Source organism: Zingiber officinale, chromosome 1A, assembly GCF_018446385.1.
Source record: "Zingiber officinale cultivar Zhangliang chromosome 1A, Zo_v1.1, whole genome shotgun sequence".
Taxonomy (NCBI): Eukaryota; Viridiplantae; Streptophyta; class Magnoliopsida; order Zingiberales; family Zingiberaceae; genus Zingiber; species Zingiber officinale.
The window spans coordinates 44,580,912-44,591,945 of record NC_055987.1 but is presented as its reverse complement, the minus strand read 5'-3'; positions in this window follow the sequence as shown (position 1 = coordinate 44,591,945).

The window sequence follows — 11,034 nt, the reverse complement described above, 5'->3', positions numbered from 1 at the left end:
TAGAACTGAAAATGGTAGTTTCCAAATGGAAAGAGAAGATAATGAATGCAAGTCTTCATGGACACTCCCTTTCCAACAAATGGTAGTTTCCAATGCATGGAGAGAGAAGATGATGAATGCAAGTCTTTATGCACACTCCCTCTAGCTGTCCTCAAACTTGGGAATTCGTCCAAAATGTAGGTGGCATTAAATGGCACACCAATTCCAACCAGAATGGTGAGTTTTTCCACCATTCTAGTATGGTATTTGGCTAGGAACATGTTGCATCATGATTTTCCATTCTTCCGCAGCTAATTGACCCATTTTAGGGTCGACTTGTATGAAGTTGATCATTCGGCATGACATCGACTGTAACTCCATAGCCTGCCCTTCCAAGATACGAGATGTCAATGCTTGTACAGTATGTTGAACTTGCTTGACCTCTGTTTTTATTATCAGCTCAGCTGGCACGTGCAAGTCCTCTTCATGCTCCTCGTGGTTCGGGACGTACATCTCGACTTGCAGTCATGTCTCATTGGCTTGGAGCTGATCCGGAGTTGTATCAATTTTCATGGATCAGAAGGACCAAACATCAAATAGAAGACCAAATGCGTTAATCTGGTATAACACTTGATGGGTTAGTTAGACCAAACATCAACTAAAGAAGGAAGTCTTGGTAGGTCGATCGGATACTAAGTAAAAGAAAGCCCAAACAGGTAAGCTGGGTCGGATATTTGATCACAGTAAGCAAGGGTGGATCTAGGAGTTTAGGTTTGGGGGGCCACATACTAAATGAGGAAAATAATTATTATATATTGTATTCAAAGGTCACGCAACTGAAGCTGTGAGAGATGAGGAGGAAGGTGCCGACGAGAAGGCGGATAGAGCTGATGACAGAGTCGGGGAGGTACCGGCTACCAGAAGTGAAGAACTCGATGCACACGGTTCACACGTGGACAGTAGGTAAAATCACAGTTTATAGGATCATGTTCCTATGCAGGATCGATTTAGAGTTAGAATCGAATCAGTCGGGATCAGATCATAGAATAGTATGATCCTATTAAAAAATATTTAAAATTTAATTTAGTATTTGATAGGAGGATCCAATTGATTGATAAAAATTAAATTAATTTGATATTTAATTAAAATTATTTTTAAAATAAATTAAATAATAATATTAATGATAATAATAATTTGATAATATATGTAATAAATAAATATAATTTATTTATAATTTTTAAAATTTAAAATAAATTTATATATATTGTAATGATTCGTTTAAGGTAGAAAAGTATATATAAATTTTTTTATTTAATTAATAAATTTTAAATTCATTGACTGCTTCACTGTGTCACGACTCCCTTCAATTAAAAATCTATTCATATGTCGTAGCTCCCTTCAATTAAAACATATTCACTATGTCGTAGCTCCCTCACGTGGCCATTCGCTACGGCTGATCCTTGCCACCGCTCCTCCCTTGCCTGAGTCCTTGTCGCCCGCTCACCGACCCTCCCTCGCTTGCTCCCTCGCCTAAGAAACTAGCGATGACGCCTTCCTAGCTTCCCCTCTTCCCTTGCCGCCACTATTCCCTCACCTTCCCCTCTTCCCCAACTTCCTCTCTCTCACGCGGGGATTGGGGGCCGGCCCCCCAGTCCCCATGTAAATCCAGAGGAAGAGCCCTGATAAAAGAAAACTCATAGAAATTATCTGGCGAGAGGCTTGGTCCAGTCCTTCCATTGGCAGATTGTTCCAAAATCTTCGCCTGCCTGACCACCAGGACATGGCTAACTCGCCCTGCAGTTGAACCAAGCCAACAGCAGGAGGGGCATCTTCCGCAGCTTCTTCGGCAGCATCAGACTCAGTGGAGGAGGGCAGGCGCCAGGAGGCGGTGAAGGCATACTTTTTGGGGATTCTCCCCTGGGCTCGAGAAGTGGAGGCCGGAGCGGCCACAAGAAACGAGGCGGGCAAAGTTGCAGAGCTCCCGGGTTGGTCCATTATGGGAAGAGGGATCTGCTCGAGAGATAAGGCCTGAGCGGGAAGAGAGGCCTGCTCGGGAGACAAAGCCCGAACGGGTGTAGGGTCAGATACTCTGGGTGACAAAGCGGGAACCTCTGGCCCAAGAGCAATCTCCCGATCAGGAGTAACAGCCTTAGCCTCGAAAGATTGGGAGGTTGCGGATGAACGCTGGCCGGAAGGAAGAGGTGGAGGAGACGCCTGGACCACGGGAATAACCCTCTTCCTTTTACGTTGAAGACGTAGTCGTTTAGCGGGAGGGGGAGAAGCGGCTTGTTCTTCCTCGGCCTGTTCTAATGCAGTAAGGTCTTCCAGAGGGTCGGCATCCAGGGGAAGAGTAGGGGGCTGCCGCCCGAGCTGGCGCAGGAGGGGCAGACTGTGAGGAAGTTGCCAAGCCATGTTTAAGCTCCACGCTCAGGGCTTTCAAAACGGAGAGAGATTGTTGATTTATATTTGAAGAATAAGCCCGGAGCATAGCAGCCTCTACAAAGTGAAAGAGAGATACCTCAGTTAGCGAAGAATAGCAAGAAGGAAAGCAAGGTCTTATCTAACGGAGCCCCTATCTCTGCATGAACTCGGTTGATCCCGAAAGAATACAAAAATCCTTCCAATAGTATTATAGACAAGTGAACGCTCACGCCTTGAAGTTTTTCTGAAGCAACGTGGCAGGAGGGTTGGCGGTGGTGCATAGGAAGATTAGTAGGAAGATCAGAACGCCATTGGGCTTGTCCGATCAGCGTTTTAGGTAATCTTATAAAGAAGAAATGAGACTTCCAACCTTTGTTAGAAGAGGGCATGTCAGAAAAGAATTTATAACTAGGTCTAGGTTGTACCATGAATACCCCTGGTTCAGATCGTTTGAAGGAATAAAAATGATGAAACAGTTGGGTGGTCAAGGGGATTTGGTATATGCGACACAGAATGACGGTGCCACATATAGCCCTGAAGAAATTGGGAGCGAATTGAGAAGGACAGATATCAAAGTATTGGCTCAGGGAGGAGATGAATGGATGTAGGGGAAAACGAAGGTCTCCTAGAAGTTGGTCCTTGAAAACAGTCATGAAGCCTTCCGGAGGGGATGATGGATCTTCGCTGGGTGTGGAGACTCGAAGTTCATAATCTTCGTTAAGTTCCAGGTTAGACCGGATCATGGACAGGTTATGGTCGTCTATGTCATAAATGTAATAAGAATACCAGAAGGATGTCTTACCGTTCGCCATTATCAAAATGAGGAAGATTGAAGGAGAAATCAGACGAAAAGAGGAAGAGCACCAGGCGTGAGGAGGCTAGAAGGGGAAGGGCTAAGGCACCGGGGACAGCAGAGCAACGAGGCGGCGAAGGTAGTCGAAGCGCTAAGACGACAACTGTAGACTGCCTTTAGGGCTTATAAAGCGAGCTTTCCTGGGGAATATCGAAAGATGAGTCGAGTATATTTTTGGGTAAAGCACCCAATGCCATCCGATCATAGAATGACATACTCTTATGGGGAGTCGTGTACAAAAAGGAGTTAAGTCGGTGGCGTCATACAGCGTAAGCACTAAAGGCGTGGGACAGGTGTCACCCCCCCTAGGAAGCGTATTAATTAGAGACGTGATAAGGAAATCATGAGAGGAAGTGGGCGTACGGAAGCTGTAGGACCGTTAGATTCGATAGAGGGGGGGTGAATATCGATTCGAAAATATCGAGTATAAGCGCAGCGGAAAAGTAAAGTAGACAAAGGGTGTTTTTACTTCGTTCGGAGCCTGTGACAACTCCTACTCGAAGGCCCGTACTCCTTGAGTACTTTCGTTGGGAAATTCACTAGCAATTCGGATAATTACAATTTAAGTACAAAAAGATGCTAATGAAAAGAAAAACAAAGCTGTACCGACAGACAAGAAATTTAAAAGAGCGGGAACGTGTCGTTGGAGCTTTGTGAGCGTCGTTGGAGCGCAGAGCAGCAGAGCAAGTAATCTCAGAGTTCTCAGATGTGAAAGATGATTATGAAGCTCCTGCCTGGGGCTTCTTTTATATGTTGCTCCGGGTGCCTGGATTCCTTCCGGGCGCCTGGAATGTGACGTAGCTGCTCAAACTGAGATGCTCCATGTGGTGACGACTTGGCCTGGATATAATTTGCTTTCCGAGCGCCCGGACCACCTTGTTCCAGAAAACTCCCTTTTCCTGCAAAACAAAGTTAGTCCAAGGCAATATATATCCTGCAAAATAGATTGTTAGCACATTTATGAATTAGTACAAATAGTATGACTTAGATTCCGTCTTTCCGAGACCGGAATCTAGTCACGATCTCGACTTAGACATCCGAAATGGATCTAAGCCGGATCGACGCCTAATGTTCCCTTCCCGGGAACGCGTCCTCGCAGTCACTCCCCTCTAGTGACTTACCTCACTTACCTGCCAGACGTCCGGTCAGCCCTTCGACCCGTCTGGACTTCTCGCCAGCTATCCAGTCAGCCCGTCGACCCAGCTGGACTTCTTGTCAAGCGTCCGGTTAGCCCGTCGACCCGCTTGGACTTCTTACCAGCTATCTGGTCAGCCCGTCGACCTAGCTGGACTTTGTGCCAAGCGTCCGGTCAGCCCGTCGACCCGCTTGGACTTCTTGCCAGCTATCCGGTCAGCCCGTCGACCTAGCTGGACTTCGTGCCAGACATCCGGTCAGCCCGTCGACCTGTCTGGACTTATCCTGCACACTCGATCAAAGTGTCAGACAACAACAAAACTAACTTAACATATTTGTCATTCATCAAAACCTAGGTTAGACCGTTAATGCTACCTGCACCAACAATCTCCCCCTTTTTGATGGAATGACAACCTGGTTAAGTTAGTGAAATGAATAAAACAGGTACATGGTAGTTAGTTTTAGTGTTTTCAATTTGGTTTAGCTAACTTAACCACCTAACCCTCCCCCTTTGGCATTCATCAAAAATAGGCAAGGATAAACAAGCATAGTGTAGAGTTACTGTAAAAATTTAAGAAACAGCTAATTTTGGAGAATATCTAAGTCTGATTCAAAATTCAAAGATGCTGATAAACGCACAATTTAAAACCAAAAAAAATGGTCAAGTTGACTTGGGGGAGTCAAGTTTAAATTTTAAAAAGTATAAGTTTAAAATTTGATTTTTCAAAACAAAGCAAGAATTAAACAAGTAAAATTAATTTTTCAAGAAGTAAAATTTTAGCCAAAATAATTTTGTTAAGGCTAATTTGATAAAAGCTAAGTTTGGAAAGTTTAACTGAATAAGTTTAAATTTGCAATATTCAACTTTTAAAATCAGGTTTAAAAATTAGGTGGGATTAAACTTCCAAGTTTTTCAAACACTTAGTTAATTTTAACTTTTTGAAAACTGGTGTTGAAAATAAGTTAGTTTTAAAATAAATGTACAAAAGCATTTTTAAACACACAAAATTTTAATTAATTTCTCCCCCTGAACTTGATACTTAAAATTAAACAGCTGTCTAACCAATTAGGTACTAACTAACTATCAGAAGATAGTAGCTTTCACTTGGTTAGTCAGATTAAGGTAATTATAAGTAGTCAGTGTTTGACTTGACTGATGATCTTAATCTGATTACTGTCTGATTTGTATTTAACGTCCAGACTTATGCTGATGCACTGAAATAAGCATCTTAAGTCCAGACAGTTGGCCTATGCATCTCACCCCTTTCTATGTTTGTCAAACACAAGCAAGGTAAACCTAAGGTGTTGGTGAGATGCTCAAAAACTAGTCCTATGGGTACATGCTTTCTAGGGATTCAAAACTAGTATAAGGCCAAAACTGTTTTTGAAAATCTAAAACTGGAAAGTTTTGAAAACAAACAAGTTTAACTTATAATTTGAAAACAATTATTTTTGGAAACAATTTTGAAAAATCCTAGTCTATTAAGCACATCCCTAATTTTCGACGTAAGTTGCTAAATTCACTTTCAGGGAGTGGCTTTGTGAAGATGTCAGCTAAATTTGATTTGGACTCAATGTATTTGAGTTCAATATCACCTTTAGTAACATGATCCCTGATAAAGTAGTGTCTAATTTCAATATGTTTGGTTCTTGAATGATGCACAGGGTTCTTGGTTAAGTTAATTGAACTTATATTGTCAATTAATACTTTTACATTTGTGATATTTAAGTTGAAATCTTTTAGAGTATGCATCATCCATAATAATTGTGCAACACATTCGCCTATAGCTATATATTCTGACTCAGTTGTAGATAGAGCAACACAATGTTACTTTCTACTAAACCAGCTGACAAGTGATGAACCTAATAATTGGCATCCACCACTTGTGCTTTTGCGGTCTAATTTACATCCAGCATAATCTGAGTCAGAATACCCTATTAGTTCAAAATTATTTGTCCTAGGATACCAAATTCCTACATTTGTTGTTCCCTTAAGATATCTAAAAATTCTTTTAACTTGTGTCAAATGGGATTTCTTAGCACAAGTTTGGTATCTAGCACACATACTAACTGCAAATAAAATATCAGGTCGGCTTGCAGTTAAGTACAGTAGGCTACCTATTGCACTCCTATAATATTTTAAATCAATTGGTTTTCCATTTGGGTCATTGTCTAAGATTGTGTTTACTGCCATAGGTGTTTTTATTTCTTTTGTATTTTCCATTCCGAATTTTTTAAGTAAGTCTTTAGTGTATTTATGTTGATAAATATAATTTCCTTCATTTGTTTGTTTGATTTGTAATTCTAAGAAATAAGTTAATTTTCCTACTAAGCTCATTTCAAATTCTTTTTCCATTAGATTAATAAATTCTTCTAAAAATTCTGAATTTGTTGAACCAAATATTATATTATCTACGTATATTTGTACAATAAATATGTCTGTATTTAATGATTTAACAATCAAGGTTGGGTCAATTTGACCTTGGTTGAATCCTTTAGATGTTAAGTACGATGTTAGCCTTTCATACCATGCCCTGGGTGCTTGTTTAAGTCCATATAATGCTTTCTTTAACTTAAAAACATAATCAGGGTGTTCTAGACTTTCAAACCCAGGAGGCTGACCTACATAAACTTCTTCTTTAATTAGTCCATTAAGAAAGACAGACTTAACATCCATTTGGTATAGTTTAAATCTCTTGTGTGCTGCATAACTTAGTAACATTCTAATGGATTCTAATCTGGCTACTGGGACATAGGTTTCATCATAGTCAAGTCCTTCAACCTGACTAAACCCTTTGGCAACTAGCCTAGCTTTATTTCTAGTAATTTCCCCAGTTTCACTTAATTTGTTTCTGAATACCCATTTTGTTTCTATTATTTTCTTATTCTTAGGTGGTGGTACTAGGTCCCAAACTTCATTATGCTCAAATTGGGCTAGTTCTTCTTGCATAGCTATAATCCAGTCTGGGTCTAGTAGGGATTCATCCACAGTTTTGGGTTCAATTTTTTAAATTAGAGAAATTTGACTTAGGTTTCTAAAGGATGATCTGGTTTGAACTCTCAAGTCTGGGTCACCAATTATTTGATCAGTTGGATGGTTAGGATTTACTCTTATAGTTCTAGGGGGTTCATTTTCTTGAGTGTATTCATCTTCTTCATAGTCTAGGGATTGATTGGTTTCTTCAGAATTATTAATTTCAGTAGGTTGAAGTTGAGTTTGTCCTTGGGTTTCTTCAAATTTTACATTTGTGGTTTCCTCAATTTTTAGCGTAATTTTATTATATATTCTGTAACCCCTACTGTTTAGAGAATATCCTACAAAAATTCCATTTTCTACTTTAGAGGTGAATTTTCCTAAATGTTCTCTAGTATTTAGGATGAAGGCTGGACACCCAAATACTTTAAAATATTTTATGTTGGGTTGTTTGTTATAAAATATCTCAAAGAAGGTTTTATTATGTCTTTTATTTAATGTTGTTCTATTTTGCACATAGCAGGCTGTGCTAACAGCTTCTGCCCAGAAATATTTAGGTAGGTTATATTCATTTAACATGGTTCTAAAGGCTTCTAGTAAGGTTCTATTTTTTCTTTCTACAATTCCATTTTGTTGGGGGGTTTTAGGACATGAAAATTCGTGATGGTAGCCATTTTCAAGACAGAATTTGTTAAAATTATGATTTTTAAATTCTCCCCCATTGTCACTCCTAATTCTTTTAATTTTAATATTTTTTCCGTTTTCAATTTGTTTGCAGAAGTTTATAAAGATTTCAAAAGTTTCATCTTTATGTTTTAAGAATTTTACCCAAGTAAATCTAGAATAATCATCTATAATTACTAAACAATATAAGTTTCCATTTATAGATTTGACTCCATGGGAGTCAAAAAGGTCTAAATGTAGAAGTTCTAATATTGAGTTAGTTTGTGGCTGATTTGTTTGTTTGTGAGTGGATTTAGTTTGTTTACCTTGTTGACAAGCATTACATATGGTTGAATCTAAGTTAGGTAATTTTGGTAAGCCTCTCACAAGTCCATTTAGTTTACTTATATTTCTAAAGTTGGTGTGAGACATCCGCCTATGTCATAACCAAGTTTCTTCTTTTTGTGTTAAATAACACTTAATGGAAGAAGTGGTTAGGTTGATGGCATAGATGTTGTCTTTTCTAAAACCTTTTAGGCTTATGGTATGATTATTTAGATGTTTGATTAAGCACTCTGTGGATAGAAATTTAACCTTATACCTAGTATCACACAATTGACTTATACTCAGAAGATTATATTTAAAATGTTCAACAAGTAAAACATTTGTAATTATAAAGTCTATTTTTAATTCAATATTACCTATACCAATTACCTTGAGTTTGTCGTTGTTTCCAAAGGCAACTGTTCCTAAGCTTTTGTAAGTGAGTTGAGTGAACTTGGTGTGATCTCCAGTCATATGTTTGGAGCAACCACTGTCCAAAATCCACTAGGTTTCCTACAGTAAGTAGGATTTAAAGTTAGTCTTTTTATTTTTGAGCAGGCATTATTTAAGTTAAGTTTTAAAATTAAAGTGAGTTTTAAGTTTGAAATTTTAAGTTTAAAATTAAAATTTTAAAATTAATTTTTAAATTAAAATTATGAAATTAATTAATAAGTTTAAAATTAAAATTTTGAAATTAATTTTTAAGTTAAAATTAAAATTTTGAAGTTAATTTTTAAGTTTAAAATTAAAATTTTGAAATTAATTTTTAAGTTTAAAATTAAAATTTTGAAATCAATATTTTGAAATTAATTTTTAAGTTTAAAATTAAAATTTTGAAATCAATATTTTGAAATTAATTTTTATGTTTAAAATTAAAATTTTGAAATTAAAGTTTTGAAATTAATTTTTAAGTTTAAAATTAAAATTTTGAAATAATTTTTAAGTTTAAAATTAAAATTTTGAAATTAATTTTTAAGTTTAAAATTAAAATTTTGAAATCAATATTTTGAAATTAATTTTTAAGTTTAAAATTAAAATTTTGAAATAATTTTTAAGTTTAAAATTAAAATTTTGAAATTAATTTTTAAGTTTAAAATTAAAATTTTGAAATTAAAATTTTGAAATTAATTTTTAAGTTTAAAATTAAAATTTTGAAATTAATTTTTAAGTTTAAAATTAAAATTTTGAAATTAAAGTTTTGAAATTAATTTTTAAGTTTAAAATTAAAATTTTGAAATAATTTTTAAGTTTAAAATTAAAATTTTGAAATTAATTTTTAAGTTTAAAATTAAAGTTTTGAAATTAATTTTTAAGTTTAAAATTAAAATTTTGAAATTAATTTTTAAATTTAAAAAATTTAAGCCTTATTCATCTCACCCGATCTATATTATCAATCAGGGAATCCTATGATTTTGCGAGATAAAATTGGATTTTTAATTATGGAGTTTTGGTTTAACTTGTGTTAGATTCAGATTTAGCTTTGGTCTTCTAAGCTTGGTGAGTCACATGGACGTCATTAGTAGTAACCAACCTTTCGAGGTTTTTCGAATAGTCCTATCCACGGAGCTTAGTACTAAATCTTGGTCTAACTGGTTAGGATTCATTTAAGGGTAGCTTCGGTCAGTTCCACTTGGCCAAATGCACCAGATCGAAACCATATCTTTCTAGACATGCGATGCCCAAGTTTCCCTAACGTACTATCATCCAAAAACTTCACCAGTACCATGATTCAAGTTAAACTTGGTCTCTAATCCTAATTACCCTGCCGCGTTAGTTAGTTTTGGAGGTGTCAGCTATTCTGGAGCCTCCCCTGAATTATTGGCCATTAATTTAAATTTTGGATTTAGGTTTGTGTCGATTCCTTTTATAGTTATGGTTAACTTGATGATAATTTTGTTGATTTTTAAAGTGTTTAAATTTTGAATTTGATTTAGGTTTGTATTTTGGATTTTGGTTTGGTTTATTCGATTTTATATAATGTATTTTTTCTTTAGGTATATAATATTGATTAAGTCCTATTTGCGTGGTTAAGCACGCTTTCGGAACCCAAGTTAGATTAGTTGATTTGTATTGGGTTATTAATGATTTGAAGGTTTTATTTGAATTCGACTTATATCCTAGTCCGGTTTTATTATAGCATGCTTTTTGATTATTTAGGATTAAGTCTAGATTTTTTGATCTTGTTGTGAATTTTTCTAACATTTCTTTTAAATTGTTAATCTCATTTTTTAATGATAAATTCTCCTCCTCAAGTGTTAGATCTTGAGTTGGATTTGTATTTTCTTTTTGTTCCTTGAGGTTTTGATTTTCCTCAAGAAGTGATTTGTTTTCATTTTCTAGTTTAATCAATTTACTATTTAAACATGAAATAATTCTAAAAAAAATTTTGTTTAAATTAAAATCTACCTCATTCGGGCCTTCGGAAACGAGTACGGACTCTAGGCTTGTTTCGGGTTCAGACCCATCTTCATCTTCCGACTCGTCTTCTGTTTCAGCTTCGCGGGCCATCAGTGCGAGGTGGCTCTGATGTTTCTGCTCTTCTTCCTCCGATTCGTCCGAGGAGTCATCCCACGTTGCTTTGAGGGCCTTCTTTTTGGTTGACTTCGGTTTGTCGAACTTCAGTTTTGGGCATTCGTTCTTGTAGTGTCCCTTTTTATTGCAGCCAAAGCAAGTCACGTTCTTTTGT